Genomic DNA, 24042 nt, shown 5'->3' on the forward strand with positions numbered 1-24042 from the left:
GGTAACAGTGAAAGGTGAGAGGTGGGGTAACAGTGAAAGGTGAGAGGTGGGGTAACAGTGAAAGGTGATAGGTGGGGTAACAGTGAAAGGTGAGAGGTGGGGTAACAGTGAGAGGTGAGAGGTGGGGTAACAGTGAAAGGTGAGAGGTGGGGTAACAGTGAGAGGTGAGAGGTGGGGTAACAGTGAGAGGTGAGAGGTGGGGTAACAGTGAGAGGTGAAAGGTGGGGTAACAGTGAAAGGTGAGAGTTGGGGTAACAGTGAGAGGTGAGAGGTGGGGGAACAGTGAGAGGTGAGAGGTGGGGTAACAGTGAAAGGTGAGAGGTGGGGTAACAGTGACAGGTGAAAGGTTGGGTAACATTGAGAGGTGGGGTAACAGTGAGAGGTGAGAGGTGGGGTAACAGTGAGAGGTGAGAGGTGGGGTAACAGTGAGAGGTGAGAGGTGGCGTAACAGTGAAAGGTGAGAGGTGGGGTAACAGTGAGTGGTGAGAGGTGGGGTAACAGTGAGAGGTGAGAGGTGGGGTAACAGTGAGAGGTGAGAGGTGGGGTAACAGTGAGAGGTGAGAGGTGGGGTAACAGTGAGAGGTGAGAGGTGGGGTAACAGTGAAAGGTGAGAGGTGGGGTAACAGTGAGTGGTGAGAGGTGGGGTAACAGTGAGAGGTGAGAGGTGGGGTAACAGTGAGAGGTGAGAGGTGGGGTAACAGTGAAATGTGAGAGGTGGGGTAACAGTGAAAGGTGAGAGGTATGGTAACAGTGAAAGGTGAGAGGTGGGGTAACAGTGAGAGGTGAGAGGTTGGGTAACAGTGAGAGGTGAGAGGTGGGGTAACAGTGAGAGGTGAGAGGTGGGGTAACAGTGAGAGGTGAGAGGTGGGGTAACAGTGAAAGGTGAGAGGTGGGGTAACAGTGAAAGGTGCGAGGTGGGGTAACAGTGAGAGGTGAGAGGTGGGGTAACAGTGAGAGGTGAGAGGTGGGGTAACAGTGAAAGGTGAGAGGTGGGGTAACAGTGAAAGGTGAGAGGTGGGGTAACAGTGAAAGGTGAGAGTTTGGGTAACAGTGAAAGGTGAGAGGTGGGGTAACAGTGAAAGGTGAGAGGTGGGGTAACAGTGAGAGGTGAGAGGTGGGGTAACAGTGACAGGTGAGAGGTGGGGTAACAGTGAGAGGTGAAAGGTGGGGTAACAGTGAGAGGTGAGGTAACAGTGAGAGGTGAGAGGTGGGGTAACAGTGAGAGGTGAGAGGTGGGGTAACAGTGAAAGGTGAGAGGTGGGGTAACAGTGAGAGGTGAGAGGTGGGGTAACAGTGAGAGGTGAAAGGTGGGGTAACAGTGAAAGGTGAGAGTTGGGGTAACAGTGAGAGGTGAGAAGTGGGGGAACAGTGAGAGGTGAGAGGTGGGGTAACAGTGAAAGGTGAGAGGTGGGGTAACAGTGACAGGTGAAAGGTGGGGTAACAGTGAGAGGTGAGAGGTGGGGTAACAGTGAGAGGTGAGAGGTGGGGTAACAGTGAGAGGTGAGAGGTGGCGTAAAAGTGAAAGGTGAGAGGTGGGGTAACAGTGAGTGGTGAGAGGTGGGGTAACAGTGAGAGGTGAGAGGTGGGGTAACAGTGAGAGGTGAGAGGTGGGGTAACAGTGAGAGGTGAGAGGTGGGGTAACAGTGAGAGGTGAGAGGTGGCGTAACAGTGAAAGGTGAGAGGTGGGGTAACAGTGAGTGGTGAGAGGTGGGGTAACAGTGAGAGGTGAGAGGTGGGGTAACAGTGAGAGGTGAGAGGTGGGGTAACAGTGAAATGTGAGAGGTGGGGTAACATTGAGAGGTGGGGTAACAGTGAGAGGTGAGAGGTGGGGTAACAGTGAGAGGTGAGAGGTGGGGTAACAGTGAGAGGTGAGAGGTGGGGTAACAGTGAGAGGTGAGAGGTGGCGTAAAAGTGAAAGGTGAGAGGTGGGGTAACAGTGAGTGGTGAGAGGTGGGGTAACAGTGAGAGGTGAGAGGTGGGGTAACAGTGAGAGGTGAGAGGTGGGGTAACAGTGAGAGGTGAGAGGTGGGGTAACAGTGAGAGGTGAGAGGTGGCGTAACAGTGAAAGGTGAGAGGTGGGGTAACAGTGAGTGGTGAGAGGTGGGGTAACAGTGAGAGGTGAGAGGTGGGGTAACAGTGAGAGGTGAGAGGTGGGGTAACAGTGAAATGTGAGAGGTGGGGTAACAGTAAAAGGTGAGAGGTATGGTAACAGTGAAAGGTGAGAGGTGGGGTAACAGTGAGAGGTGAGAGGTGGGGAAACAGTGAGAGGTGAGAGGTGGGGTAACAGTGAGAGGTGAGAGGTGGGGTAACAGTGAAAGGTGAGAGGTGGGGTAACAGTGAAAGGTGAGAGGTGGGGTAACAGTGAAAGGTGAGAGGTGGGGTAACAGTGAGAGGTGAGAGGTGGGGTAACAGTGACAGGTGAGAGGTGGGGTAACAGTGAGAGGTGAGAGGTGGGGTAACAGTGAGAGGTGAGAGGTGGGGTAACAGTGAAAGGTGAGAGGTGGGGTAACAGTGAAAGGTGAGAGGTGGGGTAACAGTGAAAGGTGAGAGGTGGGGTAACAGTGAAAGGTGATAGGTGGGGTAACAGTGAAAGGTGAGAGGTGGGGTAACAGTGAGAGGTGAGAGGTGGGGTAACAGTGAAAGGTGAGAGGTGGGGTAACAGTGAAAGGTGAGAGGTGGGGTAACAGTGAGAGGTGAGAGGTGAGAGGTGGGGTAACAGTGAGAGGTGAGAGGTGGGGTAACAGTGAAAGGTGAGAGGTGGGGTAACAGTGAAAGGTGAGAGGTGGGGTAACAGTGAAAGGTGAGAGGTGGGGTAACAGTGAGAGGTGAGAGGTGGGGTAACAGTGAAAGGTGTGAGGTGGGGTAACAGTGAAAGGTGAGAGGTGGGGTAACAGTGAAAGGTGAGAGGTATGGTAACAGTGAAAGGTGAGAGGTGGGGTAACAGTGAGAGGTGAGAGGTGGGGTAACAGTGAAAGGTGAGAGGTGGGGTAACAGTGAGAGGTGAGAGATGGGGTAACAGTGAAAGGTGAGAGGTGGGGTAACAGTGAAAGGTGAGAGGTGGGGTAACAGTGTGAGGTGAGAGGTGAGAGGTGGGGTAACAGTGAGAGGTGGGGTAACAGTGAAAGGTGAGAGGTGGGGTAACAGTGAGAGGTGAGAGGTGGGGTAACAGTGAGAGGTGAGAAGTGGGGGAACAGTGAGAGGTGAGAGGTGGGGTAACAGTGACAGGTGAAAGGTTGGGTAACATTGAGAGGTGGGGTAACAGTGAGAGGTGAGAGGTGGCGTAACAGTGAAAGGTGAGAGGTGGGGTAACAGTGAGTGGTGAGAGGTGGGGTAACAGTGAGAGGTGAGAGGTGGGGTAACAGTGAGAGGTGAGAGGTGGGGTAACAGTGAAAGGTGAGAGGTGGGGTAACAGTGAAAGGTGAGAGGTGGGGTAACAGTGAAAGGTGCGAGGTGGGGTAACAGTGAGAGGTGAGAGGTGGGGTAACAGTGAGAGGTGAGAGGTGGGGTAACAGTGGAAGGTGAGAGGTGGGGTAACAGTGAAAGGTGAGAGGTGGGGTAACAGTGAAAGGTGAGAGTTTGGGTAACAGTGAAAGGTGAGAGGTGGGGTAACAGTGAAAGGTGAGAGGTGGGGTAACAGTGAGAGGTGAGAGGTGGGGTAACAGTGACAGGTGAGAGGTGGGGTAACAGTGAGAGGTGAAAGGTGGGGTAACAGTGAGAGGTGAGGTAACAGTGAGAGGTGAGAGGTGGGGTAACAGTGAGAGGTGAAAGGTGGGGTAACAGTGAAAGGTGAGAGTCTGGGTAACAGTGAGAGGTGAGAGGTGGGGGAACAGTGAGAGGTGAGAGGTGGGGTAACAGTGAAAGGTGAGAGGTGGGGTAACAGTGACAGGTGAAAGGTTGGGTAACATTGAGAGGTGGGGTAACAGTGAGAGGTGAGAGGTGGGGTAACAGTGAGAGGTGAGAGGTGGGGTAACAATGAGAGGTGAGAGGTGGGGTAACAGTGAGAGGTGAGAGGTGGCGTAACAGTGAAAGGTGAGAGGTGGGGTAACAGTGAGTGGTGAGAGGTGGGGTAACAGTGAGAGATGAGAGGTGGGGTAACAGTGAGAGGTGAGAGGTGGGGTAACAGTGAGAGGTGAGAGGTGGGGTAACAGTGAGAGGTGAGAGGTGGCGTAACAGTGAAAGGTGAGAGGTGGGGTAACAGTGAGTGGTGAGAGGTGGGGTAACAGTGAGAGGTGAGAGGTGGGGTAACAGTGAAAGGTGAGAGGTGGGGTAACGGTGAGAGGTGAGAGGTGGGGTAACAGTGAGAGGTGAGAGGTGGGGTAACAGTGAGAGGTGAAAGGTGGGGTAACAGTGAAAGGTGAGAGTCTGGGTAACAGTGAGAGGTGAGAGGTGGGGGAACAGTGAGAGGTGAGAGGTGGGGTAACAGTGAAAGGTGAGAGGTGGGGTAACAGTGACAGGTGAAAGGTTGGGTAACATTGAGAGGTGGGGTAACAGTGAGAGGTGAGAGGTGGGGTAACAGTGAAAGGTGAGAGGTGGGGTAACAGTGAAAGGTGAGAGGTGGGGTAACAGTGAGAGGTGAGAGGAGGGGTAACAGTGAAAGGTGAGAGGTGGGGTAACAGTGAGTGGTGAGAGGTGGGGTAACAGTGAGTGGTGAGAGGTGGGGTAACAGTGAGAGGTGAGAGGAGGGGTAACAGTGAAAGGTGAGAGGTGGGGTAACAGTGAAAGGTGAGAGGTGGGGTAACAGTGAGAGGTGAAAGGTGGGGTAACAGTGAGAGGTGAGAGGTGGGGTAACAGTGAGAGGTGAGAGGTGGGGTAACAGTGAGATGTGAGAGGTGGGGTAACAGTGAAAGGTGAGAGGTGGGGTAACAGTGAAAGGTGAGAGGTGGGGTAACAGTGACAGGTGAAAGGTTGGGTAACATTGAGAGGTGGGGTAACAGTGAGAGGTGAGAGGTGGGGTAACAGTGAGAGGTGAGAGGTGGGGTAACAGTGAGAGGTGAGAGGTGGGGTAACAGTGACAGGTGAAAGGTTGGGTAACATTGAGAGGTGGGGTAACAGTGAGAGGTGAGAGGTGGGGTAACAGTGAGAGGTGAGAGGTGGGGTAACAGTGACAGGTGAGAGGTGGGGTGACAGTGAAAGGTGAAAGGTGGGGTAACAGTGAAAGGTGAGAGGTGGGGTAACAGTGAGAGGTGAGAGGTGGGGTAACAGTGAGAGGTGAGAGGTGGGGTAACAGTGAAAGGTGAGAGGTGGGGTAACAGTGAGAGGTGAGAGGTGGGGTAACAGTGAGAGGTGAGAGGTGGGGTAACAGTGAGAGGTGAAAGGTGGGGTAACAGTGAAAGGTGAGAGGTGGGGTAACAGTGAGAGGTGAGAGGTGGGGTAACAGTGAAAGGTGAGAGGTGGGGTAACAGTGACAGGTGAAAGGTTGGGTAACATTGAGAGGTGGGGTAACAGTGAGAGGTGAGAGGTGGGGTAACAGTGAAAGGTGAGAGGTGGGGTAACAGTGAAAGGTGAGAGGTGGGGTAACAGTGAAAGGTGAGAGGTGGGGTAACAGTGAGTGGTGATAGGTGGGGTAACAGTGAAAGGTGAGAGGTGGGGTAACAGTGAAAGGTGAGAGGTGGGGTAACAGTGAAAGGTGAGAGGTGGGGTAACAGTGAAAGGTGAGAGGTGGGGTAACAGTGAGAGGTGAGAGGTGGGGTAACAGTGAAAGGTGAGAGGTGGGGTAACAGTGAAAGGTGAGAGGTGGGGTAACAGTGAAAGGTGAGAGGTGGTGTAAGAAGTGAAAGGTGAGAGGTGGGGTAACAGTGAAAGGTGAGAGGTGGGGTGACAGTGAAAGGTGAGAGGTGGGGTAACAGTGAAAGGTGAGAGGTGGGGTACCAGTGAAAGGTGAGAGGTGAGGTAACAGTGAGAGGTGAGAGGTGGGGTAACAGTGAGAGGTGGGGTAACAGTGAGAGGTGAGAGGTGGGGTAACAGTGAAAGGTGAGAGGTGGGGTAACAGTGACAGGTGAAAGGTTGGGTAACATTGAGAGGTGGGGTAACAGTGAGAGGTGAGAGGTGGGGTAACAGTGAGATGTGAGAGGTGGCGTAAGAGTGAGAGGTGAGAGGTGGGGTTACAGTGAGAGGTGAGAGGTGGGGTAACAGTGAGAGGTGAGAGGTGGGGTAACAGTGAGAGGTGAGAGGTGGGGTAACAGTGAAAGGTGAGAGGTGGGGAAACAGTGAAAGGTGAGAGGTGGGGTAACAGTGAAAGGTGAGAGGTGGGGTAACAGTGAGAGGTGAGAGGTGGGGTAACAGTGAAAGGTGAGAGGTGGGGTAACAGTGAAAGGTGAGAGGTGGGGTAACAGTGAAAGGTGAGAGGTGGGGTAACAGTGAAAGGTGAGAGGTGGGGTAACAGTGAAAGGTGAGAGGTGGGGTAACAGTGAGAGGTGAGAGGTGGGGTAACAGTGAAAGGTGAGAGGTGGGGTACCAGTGAAAGGTGAGAGGTGGGGTAACAGTGAGAGGTGAGAGGTGGGGTAACAGTGAAAGGTGAGAGGTGGGGTAACAGTGAGAGGTGAGAGGTGGGGTAACAGTGAGAGGTGAGAGGTGGGGTAACAGTGAAAGGTGAGAGGTGGGGTAACAGTGAAAGGTGAGAGGTGGGGTAACAGTGAGAGGTGAGAGGTGGAGTAACAACTGAATCAGTCTGATGCCCACAGCACCTGTTTTTTTCCCCGCAGCAAACACACACACACACGCACACACACACATTCACACTCACACACACACGCACGCATGCACACACACTCACACACTGTCACTCGCACGCACACACGCATGCACACACGCGCACACACACGCACACACTCGCACACACTCACACACACACACATAGAGAAATAGTCATTCATACACATGCAGAAACACGTCCATCCAAGACGTAACTCAGCATCTGTCTGATCACATTAATATCATTGTCTTCTCTATGGTCTGCGAGTACGACAGTCCGTGGAGAGACCTAAATGGGAAAATGATATATTTTGGTGTTCCGCTCTTGTCAGAAAGCCTTTCAGAAATCATCTTTGTCAGCAAATGGAGAGAAATAATAGGGAAAAAATATACCTCTGAGATGATTCAAATGACTGTCTTCCACACAATTTTCACTCTCTCTCTCCCTCCCTCTCTCTCTCCCTCCCTCTCTCTCTTCCTCCCCCTTCTCTCTTTCATTCTCTCTCTCCCCCCTTGTCTCCCTCTCTCTCCCTCCCCCTTCCACTCTCTCTATCTTTAGTTCTCTCTCTATCTCTCTCACTCTCTCACTCTCTCTCTCTCCCTCCCCCTTTCTCTCTCTCCCTCCTTCCCCCCCTCCCCTCTCTCACTCTCTCTTCAGTCAACTGAATAATCCCCTGGCATTTAACAGAAGTTAAAATGTCAAGGTCATCTGATTTTGTTTTCCTAGAATTACTGATCTCCACCTCGTCGACATCTCTCCCCATTCACTCAGAGAGAGAGTGTGTGTGTGTGTGTGTGTGTGTGTGTGTGTGTGTGTGTGTGTGTGTGTGTGTGTGTGTGTGTGTGTGTGTGTGTGTGTGTGTGTGTGTGTGTGTGTGTGTGTGTGTGTGTGTGTGTGTGTGTGTGAGACAAGGCACATAAAACCACTGCAGATTAATGAGATATTCCAGATGAATAAACATGTATTATTTCCCTCAGTCAGAGCGGCTTTCAAATTCTACATGAGAGACAAAGCGCAGAGGGTGAAATGTATCAATATCAAGGCAGGGAAACAGAGGTTTGCAGAACAGGGGTTTTGTCTGGGATTTGTTCATGCTGTTGAGATGCCAGTCACGGTGTTCTGAAATATGCATGTTTTTGTACAACAGTATTGCTGTCATAATGTTGTACCAATGACAAACATTAGTATTACAATAATTTCATCCAGATATGAAAACAAATGTGCAAACAGTTTTAATGAAAATGATACATTTTATCAAATCCTAGGTCTATTTGTTTATAGTTTTTGTGACATAATATTTTACAGACTAAATATGCATCATTAACTTTATCCATATGTTTGTATTTTGTGCCATTCCAAGATGGAAATCTATTTAGTGACTATCTAGCTGCCATTTCAGATTTACCCTCTGTCTGAAGATGTCCTCTAAACTCCAAGGTTCATTGAAAATGCCAAGTCATTCCCCAATTCCACCCCTCCCTCACCTCCAGTTGCCCCCTGGGATGTTAAATGCATATTTACGTGCACTCCGGCCGTCAAAGTGCCCTGATCATTCCCTGTGTCACAACCAATTCACCAAGGCCACTTTCCCTTTAATTAGAAAGACAAGGTTTGGCCTACACTAAATCCCTCCAGCATTCAACATACATCTCAATAAGATACATGGGCCTTTTACTGCAGCAAAGGCTTGAATAAAAAAAAAATAGAATAATTATGGTGACCTTTGATACTGACAGAAAATCAGTAGGTAGTTCACCAGGTGAGATGCTAGACTGCATCGAGGAGTCAGGGGAGAGAATGCACCTTTAACGATGCCGGTGTTGGGCCTGAAAAGCTGTTTTATTGGCATTTTCCTAAGCTATTAAATAGATTCACTACATTTCTGCATGATATAATCAGAAACAAACAATCTGATTGATGTTCATGTTACATATGCACATACAGTATTTGTGAAGACAATTAAAATCACTTATTGCCATTTTATTGTTATTATCATTATTATGATGATTATTATGACTAGTAGTAGTAATATTATTATTATTACTAGAAGTAGCAATATAATTATTATTATTATTATTAGTAGTAGTAGTAGTAGTATTTTTATTATTATTATTAATATTTGTATTATTATTAGTAGTAGTAGTAGTAATACTAGTAGTATTACTTGTAGTAATAGTATTATTATAAGTATTATTATTAGTAGTAGTAGTAATATTAGTATTATTATTATTATTATTATTCACTGTAGTAATATTTTTATTATTATTAGTAGTAGTGGTAGTAGTAATAGTAGTATTATTAGTAGTAAGAGTAGTTGTAATAGTATTATTATTATTATTATTATTATTATTATTATTATTACAGGTTGTAATAGTATTATTATTAGTAGTAGTAGTAGTGGTAGTAATATTATTATTATTTTAGTAGTTGTAGTAATATTATTATTATTGGTAGTAGTAGTAGTAGAAATAGTAGTTGTCGTAGTAGTAGTAGTAGTAATATTATTATTATTATTAGTAGTAGTAGTAGTAGAAATAGTAGTATTAGTAGTGGTAGTAGTAGTAGTAATATTATTATTATTATTATTATTAGTAGTAGTAATAATAGTAGTAGTATTAGTAGTATTAGTAGTAGTAGTAGTAGTCATAGTAGTAGTATTTTTAGTAATAATATTGTTATGATCATTATTATGATTCATATGATTATTATTATTACTGTGTATAAACTGTACTGTGATTTGTTTCCATGCTACATGACAACCTGTCTTCACCAATAACAAATAATCTACTGAAATACAGGGACAATATGTAAAAATCACTTTTCTAATGCTCCTCCTCACGTCAGACTGAACCATCTTTGTCAGGTAACACAGTGTGTACATCTCCTTTAATATTTACCTTTAGTGTGTCACAACAAAGTGACAACAGGTGGATGTTCCTCTCCGTCCCAGCAGTCCCTGGTCAGACGCCACTGAGGTGAAAGACAGTGAAGCGGTTACCCTAGCGTCTGTCTCCTGGCAACGCCCTAGGCTCTCTGATTGCTAGTTGAAGCATGTGGCAAACCTACCACAGAGGACCTGGTGACCGTGTGTGTGGTGTGTGTGTGTGTGTGTGTGTGTGTGTGTGTGTGTGTGTGTGTGTGTCTGTGTGTGTGTGTGTGTGTGTGTGTGTGTGTGTGTGTGTGTGTGTTTAGTTTGCCATCATGTGGTTGCATGGTGACAGTAGATTATAGCCTAGCTAAGGGTTTTATTTTTGGTGTTCGGACGTAACACTGTTCGCCAGTCTCTCGGACACGATTGGAGCAATCATTTCACTACTTCAAAGTGATGGTCCCACTAGACACACACAGACAGACACACACACACGGACTCACACAGACAGACACACACACACCACAGACACACACAGTCAGATAGACACACAGACACAGACAGACAGACACAGACAGACAGACAGACACACACAGACTTGCAACAGACACACACACAGACTTGCACACAGACACACACACACACACACACAACACAACCATGTCCTGTCACCATATGCTCATACCCCCACCAGTATCAAGAATAAAACATTTCTTAAGGAGTTGTTGTGTATTTTCTTTCCCTCTTCCTGTTGAGCTGAGCCTCGACGACGGCTAGGAGCGATCTACAGCAACGTCAGACGACTCAGCAAGGAAGGATATTTGACATATGGCATCAAAGAGTCATCAGTTTGACACCTGCTGCAGACCAGGAATCTTTTTTTCAAGAGTTCCTCTACCACGGTGAGGGTGGTGGGGATGGAGAGTCGGGGCTGTTGAGGCATGGGGAAGGGGACGCGGCTTGTGTTTAGATACAATACAAAATACATCTGAATGTGGCAAAGACAACTTTCAGGGATATTGAAATGGTCCCTGTTTGTTAGGATCTGTGTAGTGATTCTCTGGGGCCAGGCCCTGTATAACAGAGAGAGGGGATGATCTCTGTTACGATCTGTGTAGTGATTCTCTGGGGCCAAGCCCTGTATAACAGAGAGAGGGGATGATCTATGTTACGATCTGTGTAGTGATTCTCTTGGGCCAGGCCCTGTATAACAGACAGAGGGGATGAGCTATGTTACGATCTGTGTAGTGATTCTCTTGGGCCAGGCCCTGTATAACAGAGAGAGGGGATGATCTCTACAATATGATCATGGTACTCTTTACTAATGTATGTTGAAATTGACTATAATGGCTGTACATGTGTTCACAATCAACTTACATCAGATAATACATGTAAAGATGACAAATGGGTATTAGCAAGTGTCAATTTCCTCTCTATGATTTTAACAAGCGGACACATTTTATAGACAAAATCAGAAGAAGATCCTTCATCCTATTGTCACTGAATCATGTTCAGCTAATCCAAATTATCTAAAGGAAAGTTTCCCCCTGGACCAGTATTTCATTCTTGTAGTTACTGGACTGTCTCTGGGTCGTTGGATAGATGTATTTCTGGATGAAGTGTCGGCCCTCTCATTGGGTTTAACAGCATTACTGTGCAGTGTGACCGCCCTCCTCAGAGCGTTCAGGAGGACAGGGTGATTTAGTCTCCCCGTGATCTTTTTATCACCAAACGATTATCCCCTAATGATTTACATCATAGACAACCACTGAGGAGTAGTGGGTAGCTCAGATAGCGTTAAAGTGCGCACACAGAGATGCACACACACACAAACACACACACGCTGCCTTCGCAGGAACTAATGGGGATCCATAATAAATGTAAATGCATGTTTTCTGGGGAAAATAAATGTAAATACCGCCTTCATTAACAATTATGTTAACAGAGCTTTACAGAGGCAGCAGTGATCTAAAAAACTGAAAATACATTATTTTCAACAGCAACATTTTAACAAATTATTCCACGTTGTCCCAGTCCAAGCACATAGACTCTATTCTCTGAATTGTTACAGGTTAATATATTCACAAAGGGTTTATACGTTGACCCATATTTTACGCTTTAGGGCTTACTGAACCATTTGTTTCTGAATGCTAGGTAGTAAAGTCATCTTAGGGTCTCCGTTTAAAGGCCAATGTGTGAAATTGAAACATTGATCCTGATCTAGGGCTGATCTAGGGCTGATCTAGGGCTCGCGAGTGGTGCAGTGGTCTAAGGCACTGATTCTCAGTGCAAGAGGTGACACCCCAATCCATGGTTCATATCCTGCCGAATCGCATCCGGCCGTGATTGGGAATCCCATAGGGCGGAGCACAGTTGGCCCAGCGTCGTCTGGGTTTGGCTGGGGTAGGCCGTCATTGTAAATTAGAATTTGCTCTTAACTGACTTGCCTAGTTAACTTCTTTGGGATAGGGGGCGGTATTTTGACGTCCGGATGAAAAGCGTGCCCAAAGTAAACTGCCTGCTACTCAGGCCCAGAAGCTAGGATATGTATAGAATTGGTAGATTTGGATAGAAAACACTCTAAAGTTTCTAAAACTGTTCAAATAATGTCTGTGAGTAATAACAGAACTGAAATGGCAGACAAAACCCTGAGGACAAACCATCCCCCCCCCCAAAAAATGTCATCCTACCACTGATTTCAATGGCTGGCACATTTATAATAGAGCAAAATCGTGCCCGACTGCAGTTCCTAGGGCTTCCACAAAACGTCAACAGTCTTTAGAAAGGGTTTCAGGCTGGTTTTTGGAAAAATTTGCCAAAAATTTTAGTTTTTCTAGGTGGCTCCCATTTTGGCTGTAGTGTTTCCAAGCGCGTGAATGAGAGCGCTTGGTATTTTCCTCCGGTAAACATAATAACGATTCTTCGTCTTAAATTGTATCGTTTATTTGCATATTAGGGTAGCTAAGGTTTGATTATATATGTTGATTGACTTGTTTGGATAAGTTTATTGGTAACGTTTGGGATTAATTTTGTATGCATTTTGAAGGAGGGAAACCAAGTGGATTATTGACTGAAGCTCGCCAGCTAAACTGAGTTTTTATGGATATAAAGAAGGACTTTATCGAACAAAAGGACTATTTGTAACGTAACTGGGACCTTTTGGAGTGCCAACAGAAGATCTTCAAAGGTAAGGCATATATTATATCGCTATTTCTGACTTTCGTGTCGCAGCTCCCTGGTTGAAAATGATTTGTTATGCATTTGTGTGCTGGGCGCTGTCCTCAGATAATCGCATGGGTTGCTTTCGCCGTAAAGCCTTTTTGAAATCTGACATGGCGGCTGGAGTAACAACAAGTTAAGCTTTATTTTGATGTATTGCACTTGTGATTTCATGAAAGTTTAATATTTATAGTAATTTAATTTGAATTTGATGCTCTGCGATTTCAACGGAAGGTGTCGAAATGGGACACTAGCGTCCCACTGATCTGCAAGAAATAAATAAAGGTTAAATAATAATATTATTTTCATCACCAGCACATTATCTTTATCACCAGTATATTGTCTTTAGCACCAGTACATTCTCTTTATCACCAGTATATTCTCTTTATCACCAGTATATTGTCTTTATCACCAGTATATTGTCTTTATCAGCAGTATATTCTCTTTATCACCAGTATATTGTCTTTATCACCAGTATATTCTCTTTATCACCAGTATATTGTCTTTATCACCAGTATATTGTCTTTATCACCAGTATATTGTCTTTATCACCAGTATATTCTCTTTATCACCAGTACATTGTATTTATCACCAGTATATTGTCTTTATCACCAGTATATTCTCTTTATCACCAGTATATTGTCTTTATCATCAGTATATTATCTGTATCATCAGTATATTCTCTTTATCACCAGTACATTGTCTTTATCACCAGTATATAGCCAGAATAATCCAACGACTGTGCTAAGTACTTTTTAGACTGATGCTAAAGTGTTGTCAATAGCCTTTAAGAATTGTCTACTTCAAGTCTACCATAGATAATTATGGTATCATATCTAATGCTGTAACTTAAACCACACAATCAAAGTACCTAGTAATGTAGTATCTAAGATTCTCACTTGGATGTGAAGCCAAACTGCAGTCGTATTTCCTTGTGTCGATGGAATATGAATTATGCTTTCTAATTTCTTTAAAAAATACAGCAGTTCCATTTTAAATAGGTGAAAGGTAAATACTGGGTTATTACTGATAGATTTTAGCATATGGAATAACATCTATAAATTCTGTAGCAGATTGTATCCTCAAACAGCCCGAAGAGATGAAGCACAATTCCGTTTTTAGCCTTTTAATATGCCTCTGAATGAAATTAAAGCAACAAGATCCTTTTTTTAACATGAAATACATTTCCTAAAGGTTAACGAGATTTCCTGATTTGTCCAGTAGGACCTCTATACCTGCACTATTCAATTACGGCCCAGGACGAACAAAACACTTCCGGCAGTCATTCTACTGCTTCTAATCAGACCAGCTGAGTGAACTCTCTGGACAATCAATTATGTTCAAGTGTTCAACCAGGTACAAAAGAAAACCAATGGTACTTCAGCACCCATGGGCCGGTAAATTAACATCCTGCAGCATGGTCTAGTCGAGAGTTTAAACTGCACTCTCAAAAGAAAAGGGTAAGTGTAGAGAATAGAATTGAACCCTGTGTTCAATAAGATCAAAATACAAATAATGTACCTTCAGTACTGATCTCACATGGTTCTCTTCTGTACCTTTAAGTGTGCGGATAATCTAGTATACTTCCACATTTTTCTACACAATATTTTGAGCATACAGTGCATTCGAAAAGTATTCAGAACCCATCCTATTTTGCACATTTTGTTACGTAACAGCCTTATTCTAAAATGTATTAAATACATTTTTTCCTCATCAATCTACACACAAATTCTACATAATTACAAAGTGAAAACTGTTTTTTTGAAAATTTTGAAATGTATTAAAGATATCTAAACAGAAATACCTTATTAACATACGGAAGTATTCAGACCCTTTACTATGATACTCCAAATTGAGCTCAGGTGCATCCTGTTTCCATTGATCGTCCTTGAGATGTTTCTACATATAATGGTGCAATCATCACACACTCAAAAGGGGTAAGGTGAAGGTACATTTCTGTTTCCCAGGGTGGAGGCGTGGATTAGTGGGGGGCGTGGCTTTCGGTTAGTTATTTGTGTGTTGTACCAGTTTAATTGATCTATGGTTATGTTAATTAACGTTTCTGAACTTCTGAAGTCTTCATAAAGGCTTACATAAGAGCACGTGACAATAAAGAGCTGTAATTAATATTGCAGCAAACTTAACCCAACTGTACCTTGTCAAGGAGTACGGACCTCTTGGCATAATGATTAAGGTGTTGGAATGACATTCGCTGGACCCAGGTGTGAGTCCCGGTCTGGGCTACCCTCCCAAATTCTTACAATGGTGTCAGGAGTAGGATGGTGAAGAAGTGTGACACGTGACAGACTTGATATAGAGATGAGAAAAAAACAGTTTTGTCACTGTGTACCTTAAAAAGACAGACGCGTGCATTTTCTTATGGGGATCCACAACCCTTCACACACACACTCACCTTCCTTATCAATTCACTCCAGAGGATTTGATGGGCTGCGTCCCCTCCTCTTCTTCTATGGTGGTTCCACAGTGTATTCACAGAGGGGAGATTGAGCGGAGGGAATCTGCTCTCTGCATCATTCAGATAAATTCATAGAGGGCTTGGAGAGGGAAATGAGATGGATATTTGTTTCCTGTGTCCTCAGAGCCACTTTACTTTAATAAGTTTCCACTCGATTTGACCTTCCCTTGGTGTTTTGGCGTGGATTGGGAGACTATCGGCAGAGATTGTCTATCTATAGTGAAGGCTGGCGCCTGGAGGTAGTCAGAGGAGAAACAGAGGTTATGGACTGAAAATATACATTTGATTGTTGCACCTTGAGTTTGGACGCGGAGGTTGAATGCCCAAGATTTCTCAATTCTTATTCTGGACGGGAACAGAGATAAGGTGAATGTTGGAATAAGTTAGTTGTTGTTGTGAGCTGTACAAAAACACAGTGGTGTGCAGAAAGACAAAGGAAAGACAGTTGATTCCATGCAGTCCTTTCCGCATAGAATTAGAATGTATGGTCATGTATTTCTCCACAGTAAAGCTACACCAAACTCTTCCATACCTAGTGTTTACTCAACCCTTCAATCAGGTCTGTGATGCCCACTGCCCCATGCTAGTTGATTGTAGGGCACTGAAATAATTACAGGAATTCTGTAACACGACAACTGCCTCAAGGAATCGAGTTAGGTTTGCCAGCAGCAAGCTGTGAAGGGACGTTCCCAATCGAACTAGAAACAGCACACTGGTTATTTTTATTTAGCAGTGTTGAAATTGAATGTGATACATCAAGAAATAAGGGATAAAGTGGGTCCTTATAGTGTCCTTATAATGAGGGTCATTATAGTGTTGTCACATGCAGCAGTGTCCTATAGGGTCATTATAGTGTTGTTACATGCTGCAGTGTCCTATAGGGTCATCATAGTGTTGTTACATGCTGCAGTGTCCTATAGGGTCATCATTGTGTTGTTACATGCAGCAGTGTCCTATAGGGTCCTTACAGTGTTGTTCCATGCTGCAGTGTCCTATAGGGTCATCATTGTGTTGTTACATGCAGCAGTGTCCTATAGGGTCATCATTGTGTTGTTACATGCTGCAGTGTCCTATGGGACCTTATAGACCTTTTAAAGAATGTTCTGAGGGGGTGCGGAACTGAACCCTGGAACCAGATTCAACTTCCGGTCTGTTTGTAAACAAAAGATGTTCGGTCACAGCTGTAAACAGCTAGCTGGCTAAGTTAGCTAACTTAGTCTAGTTGTTTCTCAAGGTCATTTTAAACATAGTGTTCTCGGGTGTGATGGTCCTTACATCTGGGGCCAAATAGTGGATAGAAATGTTAGTAGCAGGAGATGGCATTGCCTGCATAGATAGTAATGTTAGTAGCAGGAGGAGGCATTGCCTACATAGATAGTAATGTTGGTAGCAGGAGGTGGCATTGCCTGCATAGATAGTAATGCTAGTAGCAGGAGATGGCATTGCCTGCATAGATAGTAATGCTAGTAGCAGGAGGAGGCATTGCCTGCATAGATAGTAATGTTAGTAGCAGGAGGTGGCATTGCCTGCATAGATAGTAATGTTGGTAGCAGGAGGTGGCATTGCCTGCATAGATAGTAATGTTAGTAGCAGGAGGTGGCATTGCCTGCATAGATAGTAATGTTAGTAGCAGGAGGTGGCATTGCCTGCATAGATAGTAATGTTAGTAGCAGGAGGTGGCATTGCCTGCATAGATAGTAATGTTAGTAGCAGGAGGAGGCATTGCCTGCATAGATAGTAATGTTAGTAGCAGGAGGTGGCATTGCCTGCATAGATAGTAATGCTAGTAGCAGGAGGTGGCATTGCCTGCATAGATAGTAATGTTAGTAGCAGGAGGAGGCATTGCCTGCATAGATAGTAATGTTAGTAGCAGGAGGTGGCATTGCCTGCATAGATAGTAATGTTAGTAGCAGGAGGTGGCATTGCCTGCATAGATAGTAATGTTAGTAGCAGGAGGTGGCATTGCCTGCATAGATAGTAATGTTAGTAGCAGGAGGATGGCATTGCCTGCATAGATAGTAATGTTAGTAGCAGGAGGTGGCATTGCCTGCATAGATAGTAATGTTAGTAGCAGGAGGTGGCATTGCCTGCATAGATAGTAATGTTAGTAGCAGGAGGTGGCATTGCCTGCATAGATAGTAATGTTAGTAGCAGGAGGTGGCATTGCCTGCATAGATAGTAATGTTAGTAGCAGGAGGTGGCATTGCCTGCATAGATAGTAATGTTAGTAGCAGGAGGTGGCATTGCCTGCATAGATAGTAATGTTAGTAGCAGGAGATGGCATTGCCTGCATAGATAGTAATGTTAGTAGCAGGAGATGGCATTGCCTGCATAGATAGTAATGTTAGTAGCAGGAGGATGGCATTGCCTGCATAGATAGTAATGTTAGTAGCAGGAGGTGGCATTGCCTGCATAGATAGTAATGTTAGTAGCAGGAGGAGGCATTGCCTGCATAGATAGTAATGTTAGTAGCAGGAGGAGGCATTGCCTGCATAGATAGTAATGTTAGTAGCAGGAGGAGGCATTGCCTGCATAGATAGTAATGTTAGTAGCAGGAGGTGGCATTGCCTACATAGATAGTAATGTTAGTAGCAGGAGGTGGCATTGCCTGCATAGATAGTAATGTTAGTAGCAGGAGGAGGCATTGCCTGCATAGATAGTAATGTTAGTAGCAGGAGGTGGCATTGCCTGCATAGATAGTAATGTTAGTAGCAGGAGGTGGCATCACCAGGATGATGTGTAGCACATGAGTAAGTTGTTAATCAAGTTAACCATTTATGAATGTTTGTTTTTTACATATATTTATCCCTTTATTTTTGTTGTCACAAAACTACCTCCATTCTTCTCTTTATTCTCTCTGGTCACCCCTAAAGCCAACTCCTCTTTTGGTCGTCTCTCCTTCCAGTTCTCTGCTGCCAATGACTGGAACAAACTACAAAAATCTCTGAAACTGGAAACACTTATCTCCCTCACTAGCTTTAAGCACCAGCTATCAGAACAGCTCCCAGATCACTGCACCTGTACATAGCCCATCTATAATTTAGCCCAAACTACTACCCCTACTGTATTTATTTATTTTATTTAATATTTTGCTCCTTTGCACCATATTATTTATATTTTAACTTTGAACTTTCTTCAAATTATAAATCGACCATTCCAGTGTTTTACATGCTATACTTTATTTACTTTGCCACCATGGCCTTTTTTGCCTTTACCTCCCTTATCTCACATCATTTGCTCACATTGTATATAGTCTTATTTTTGTCTACTGTATCATTGATTGTATGTTGTTTTACTCCATGTGTAACTCTGTGTTTTTGTATGTTGTTGAACTGCTTTGCTTTATCTTGGCCAGGTCGCAATTGTAAATGAGAACTTGTTCTCAACTTGCCTACCTGGTTAAATAAAGGTGAAATAAATAAAATATTTGAATGGGTTCCCTTCAAAATCAAGTCAAATTAACTTTTATTGGTCATATACACATATTTAGCAGATGTTATTGCAGCTATAGTGAAATGCTTGTGTTCCTAGCTCCAACAGTGCAGTAGAATCTAACAATTCACAACAATACACACAAATCTCAAAGTAAAATAATGGAATAAATAAATAAATATTAGGACGAGCAATGTCGGAGTGGCATTGACTAGACTACAGTAGAATACAGTATATACATATGAAATTAGTTTAACAGTATGTAAAAATTATTAAAGTCACTATTGATTCCATGTCTATACATATAGGGCAGCAGTCTCTAAGCTGCAGGGTTGAGTGTCCGGGTGGTTGCCGGCTAGTGACAGTGACTAAGTTCAGGGCAGGGTACTGGGTTGAGGACGGCTAATGATGGCTATTTAACAGTCTAATGGACTTGAGATAGAAGATATTTTTCAGTCTCTCGGTCCCAGCTTTGATGCACCTGTACTGACCTCGCCTTCTGGATGATAGCGGGGTGAACAGGTATTGGCTCGGGTGGTTGATGTCCTTGATGATCTTTTTGGCCTTCATGTGACATCGGGTGCTGTAGGTGTCCTGGAGGGCCGGCAGTGTGGGTGGTGAAGTTGCCATACCAGGCAATGATACATCCCGACTGGATGCTCTCAATGGTGCATCTATAAAGGTTTGTGAGGGTCTTAGGGGCAAAGTTTAATTTCTTCATCCTACTGAGTTTGAAGAGGAGCTGTTGCACCTTCTTAACCTCTCTAGGGGGTGTGGGGCGGAAGCGTCCCACCTGGCCAACATCCAGTGAAATTGTAGAGCAACAAATTCCAAAACAGAAATACTCATTATAAAAATTTATAAAACATACAAGGGTTATACATTGGTTTAAAGATTAACTTCTTGTTAATCCAACCACGGTGTCAGATTTCAAAAAGGCTTTAAGGCGAAAGCAAACCATGCGAATATCTGAGAACAGCGCCCAGCAGACAAATCATTACAAACAGTTACCAGCCAAGTAGAGAAGTTACACAAGTCAGAAATAGTGATAAAATGAATCACTTACCTTTGAAGATCTTCGTATGGTTGCACTCACAAGACTCCCATTTACTCAATAAATGTTTGTTTTGTTCGATAAAGTTCCTCTTTATATCCAAAAACCTCAGTTTTGTTCGCGTGTTTTGTTCAGTAATCCACAGGCTCAAAGGCAGTCACAACAGACAGACAAAAAATCCAAAAAGTATCAGTAACGTTCGTAGAAACATGTCAAACAATGTTTATAATCAATCCTCAGGTTGTTTTTAGTCATAATAATCAATAATAATCAATAACATTTCTTGTCCAGATGGTGATTGCTTGATCTGTGGATCTATTGGGGCGGTATGGGAATTGGATTGGGGCTAGTGTGTTGGGTAAGGTGGAGGTGATATGATCCTTAACCTCTTGGGGCTAGGTGGGACGCTAGCGTGCCACCTGTGGTGCACTCCATCAACAGCAGGTGCATTTCAAGAGCGGCAAATTTGAATCCAAATAAATGTCAAAATTCAAATTTTTCAAAAATACAACTATGTTACACCATTTGAAAGATAAACATCTCCTTAATCTAACCACGTTTTACGATTTCAAAAAGGTTTTACGGCGAAAGCATAAATTTAGAGTATGTTAGGACAGTACATTTACAAGAGTTGTGTGTAATGTTTTGTCAAGTCAAAGACAGGGTCACCAAAACCATAAAACCAGCTAAAATGATACACTAACCTTTTACAATCTCCATCAGATGACACTCCTAGGACATTATGTTAGACAATGCATGCATTTTTAGTTCTATCAAGTTCATATTTATATACAAAAACAGCGTTTTACTATGGCATTGATGTTGAGGAAATCGTTTCCCTCCAATAACCGGCAGTCAAGTCAGCGTCAGAAATTAAATAATTAAAATTAGAAAACATTGTTAAAATATTATATTGTCATTTAAAGAATTATAGATTTACATCTTTTGAACGCAATCAACTTGCCAGATTTAAAAATAACCTTACTGGGAAATCACACTTTGCAATAATCTGAGCACTGTGCCCAGAAAAATACGCGTTGCGATACAGACTAGACGTCATGTTGGGGAGATCTAAAATCGAAAATACTATGTAAATAATCCATTACCTTTGATTCTCTTCATCAGATGTCACTTCCAGGTATCACAGGTCCATAACGAATGTAGTTTTGTTCAAAAAAGCTCATCATTTATGTCCAAAAATCTCCGTCTCGTTAGCACATGATGTAAGCCAGCCGGACTTCTCGTCATGAACGAGGGGAAAAAATATATTTCCGTTCGTTCAAACATGTCAAACGTTGTATAGCATAAATCATTAGGGCCTTTTTTAACCAGAACATGAATAATATTCAAGGTGGACGAATGCATAGCCTTTTATAACGTATTGGAACGAGGGTACCCAACATGAAGTAGCGCGCCAGGTGTCTAATGGGACATCACCGTTCCATGGCTCTTGTTCGGTCAGATCTCCCTCCAGAAGACTCAAAACACTTTGTAAAGGCTGGTGACATCTAGTGGAAGCAATAGGAAGTGCCAAAATATTCCTAAACCCCTGTGTCTTTCAATGGGATAGCTTTAAAGTCAATACAACACATCAGGTATCCACTTCCTGTCAGAAAATGTCTCAGGGTTTTGCCTGCCAAATGAGTTCTGTTATACTCACAGACACCATTCAAACAGTTTTGGAAACTTTAGAGTGTTTTCTATCCATATATAATAAGTATATGCATATTCTAGTTACTGGGTAGGATTAGTAACCAGATTAAATCGGGTACATTTTTTTTATCCAGACGTGCAAATGCTGCCCCCTAGACCCAACAGGTTAACTAGCCTCTCAAAGCACTTGATGAAAACTGAAGTGAGTGCTGCAGAGGAATAGTCATTCAGGACAGTTAACTTTGCTTCCTTGGGTACAGGAACAATGGTGGCCATCTTGAAGTGAAGTGAGGACAGCAGACTGGGAAAGTGAGACATTGAATATGTACGTAAACACTCCAGCCATCTGGTGTGCGTATGCTCTGAGGACGTGGCTAGGGATGCCTTCTGGGCCGGCAGCCACGCGAGGGTTAACACATTGAAATGTCTTACTTACGTTGGCCATGGAGATCGAGAGCCCACAGTCCTCGGCAGCGAGCCGCATCGGTAGCACTGTCTTATGCTGCCATCTATCCACTTTTTTTGGTTTGAGTAGGTTTTAATAGTCACAGTGGGGGCTGTAGAGCAAACACAGAGAACACCATTGTGTTCGTGAGAGTCTCCCCTTTCAGTGGGGGTCATATTAATTCGTAGCCTGAATGGTTTGGACGCTACAGACAGAAGTTGTTACATCAGGGTTACCAACTTCTGGCAAGTCATGTTGTGGGGGGTCATAGAGCAAAACGTGGTCAAATAGAGTGATCACATTAGTTTTCTAGGCCAAACCGTTCGGACGTTACATATGTTTTTTTGTGAGAAGAGCAATTTTCGGGATGTCTCATGCTCTGACAAACATTGTTGTAGCTCGTATGTAGCACAGATGCGGAAGGAGGATGCAGTGGATTGAGATGCAGCTCATGCAACACAACATATATCTCTAGTTTAACCTCTTAGGGATCCCTTCACCCCCATTCCCGCTCGAATCCCAGTAACGGGATTGATTTGACAACATCCAGTGAAATTGTAGCGCGCCAAATTCAAAAACAGAAATACTCATAATAAAAACTCACAAAACATACATGTGTAATATATCAAAATAAAGCTTATCTTGTTGTTAAAATCCATTTTTATGCTATTTTTCTTGTAAAATAGCGATAATATTCCAACCGGGCGACGTTGTATTCATTCAAACACTGAAAGAAAAACATGGAGTCATCTCGTGTACGCGCGCTCCAGTGTCATTGTTCTCAGCAGGACTACTCACAAAAACTCCTGCTGTTTTTCGCCCAGAGACTGGAGAGCTCTCATTCCACTTTCTGGCGCCTTCTGAGAGCTAATGAAAGCCTTAGAAAATGTCACGTTACAGCAGAGATGCTGTATTTTTGATAGAGATGCCCTAGAAGGAGAACAAATTGTCAGACAGGGCACTTCCTGTGTAGAATCTTCTCAGGTTTTTGCCTGCCATATGAGTTCTGTTATACTCACAGACACCATTCAAACAGTTTTAGAAACTTTAGGGTGTTTTCTATCCAAAGCCAATAATTATATGCATATTCTAGTTTCTGGGCAGTAGTAACAACCAGATTAAATCGGGTACTTTTTTTTATCCGGCCGTGTAAATACTGCCCCCTAGCCCTAACAGGTTAAATTGTTTAACTTGGGTCAAACTTTTCGGGTACTCAAGCTTCCACAATAAGTTGGATGAATTTTGGCCCATTCCTCCTGACAGAGCTGGTGTAATTGAATCAGGTTTGGAGGCCTCCTTGCTCACACACGCTTTTTCCGTTCTGCCCACACATTTTCTATAGGATTGAGGGCAGGGCTTTGTGATGGCCACTACAATACCTTGACTTTGTTGTCCTCTTTGGACTAGGGGGCAGTATTTTCACGTCCGGATGAAAAGCGTGCCCAAAGTAAACTGCCTGTTACTCAGTTCCAGAAGCTAGGATATGCATATAAGTGGTAGAGTAGGATAGAAAACACTCTAAAGTTTTTAAAACTGTTAAAGTAATGTCTGTGAGTATAACAGAACTGATATGGCAGGGAAATCCCCGAGGACAAACCATCCAATTTTTTTTTAATTCAGCCTACCACAGTTTCCAATGGCTTTCATGTTTATTACGAGGCGAAGTCCTCCCAGATTGCAGTTCCTATGGCTTCCACTAGATGTCAACAGTCTTTAAAAGAGTTTTATGCTGATTTTTGGAAAAAATTAGCTAGAAGTTGTAGTTTTTCTATGTGGCTCCCATTTTGGCTGTAGTGTTTCCATGCGCATGGATGAAAGCGCGTTCTTTGTTATTTATCTCCGGTAATGAACATACTATTCTTCGTCTTAAATTTGATCGTTTATTTACGTATTAGGGTACCTGAGGTTTGACTATAAACTTTGTTTGACTTGTTTGGATAAGTTTATTGGTAACGTTTGGGATTCATTTTGCATGCATTTTGAAGGAGAGAAACCGGTGGATTATTGAATGAAGCGTGCCAGCTAAACTGAGTTTTTATGGATATAAAGAAGGACTTTATGGAACAAAAGGACCATTCGTGATGTAACTGGGACCTTTTGGAGTGCAAACAGAAGAAGATCTTCAAAGGTAAGGCATTTATTTTATCGCTATTTCTGACTTTCATGTCGCACCTGCCTGGTTGAAAAATGTTTTTCATGCATT

Source organism: Salmo salar, chromosome 29 (assembly GCF_965601325.2).
Source record: "Salmo salar chromosome 29, fSalSal1, whole genome shotgun sequence".
In the NCBI taxonomy this organism is placed as follows: domain Eukaryota; kingdom Metazoa; phylum Chordata; class Actinopteri; order Salmoniformes; family Salmonidae; genus Salmo; species Salmo salar.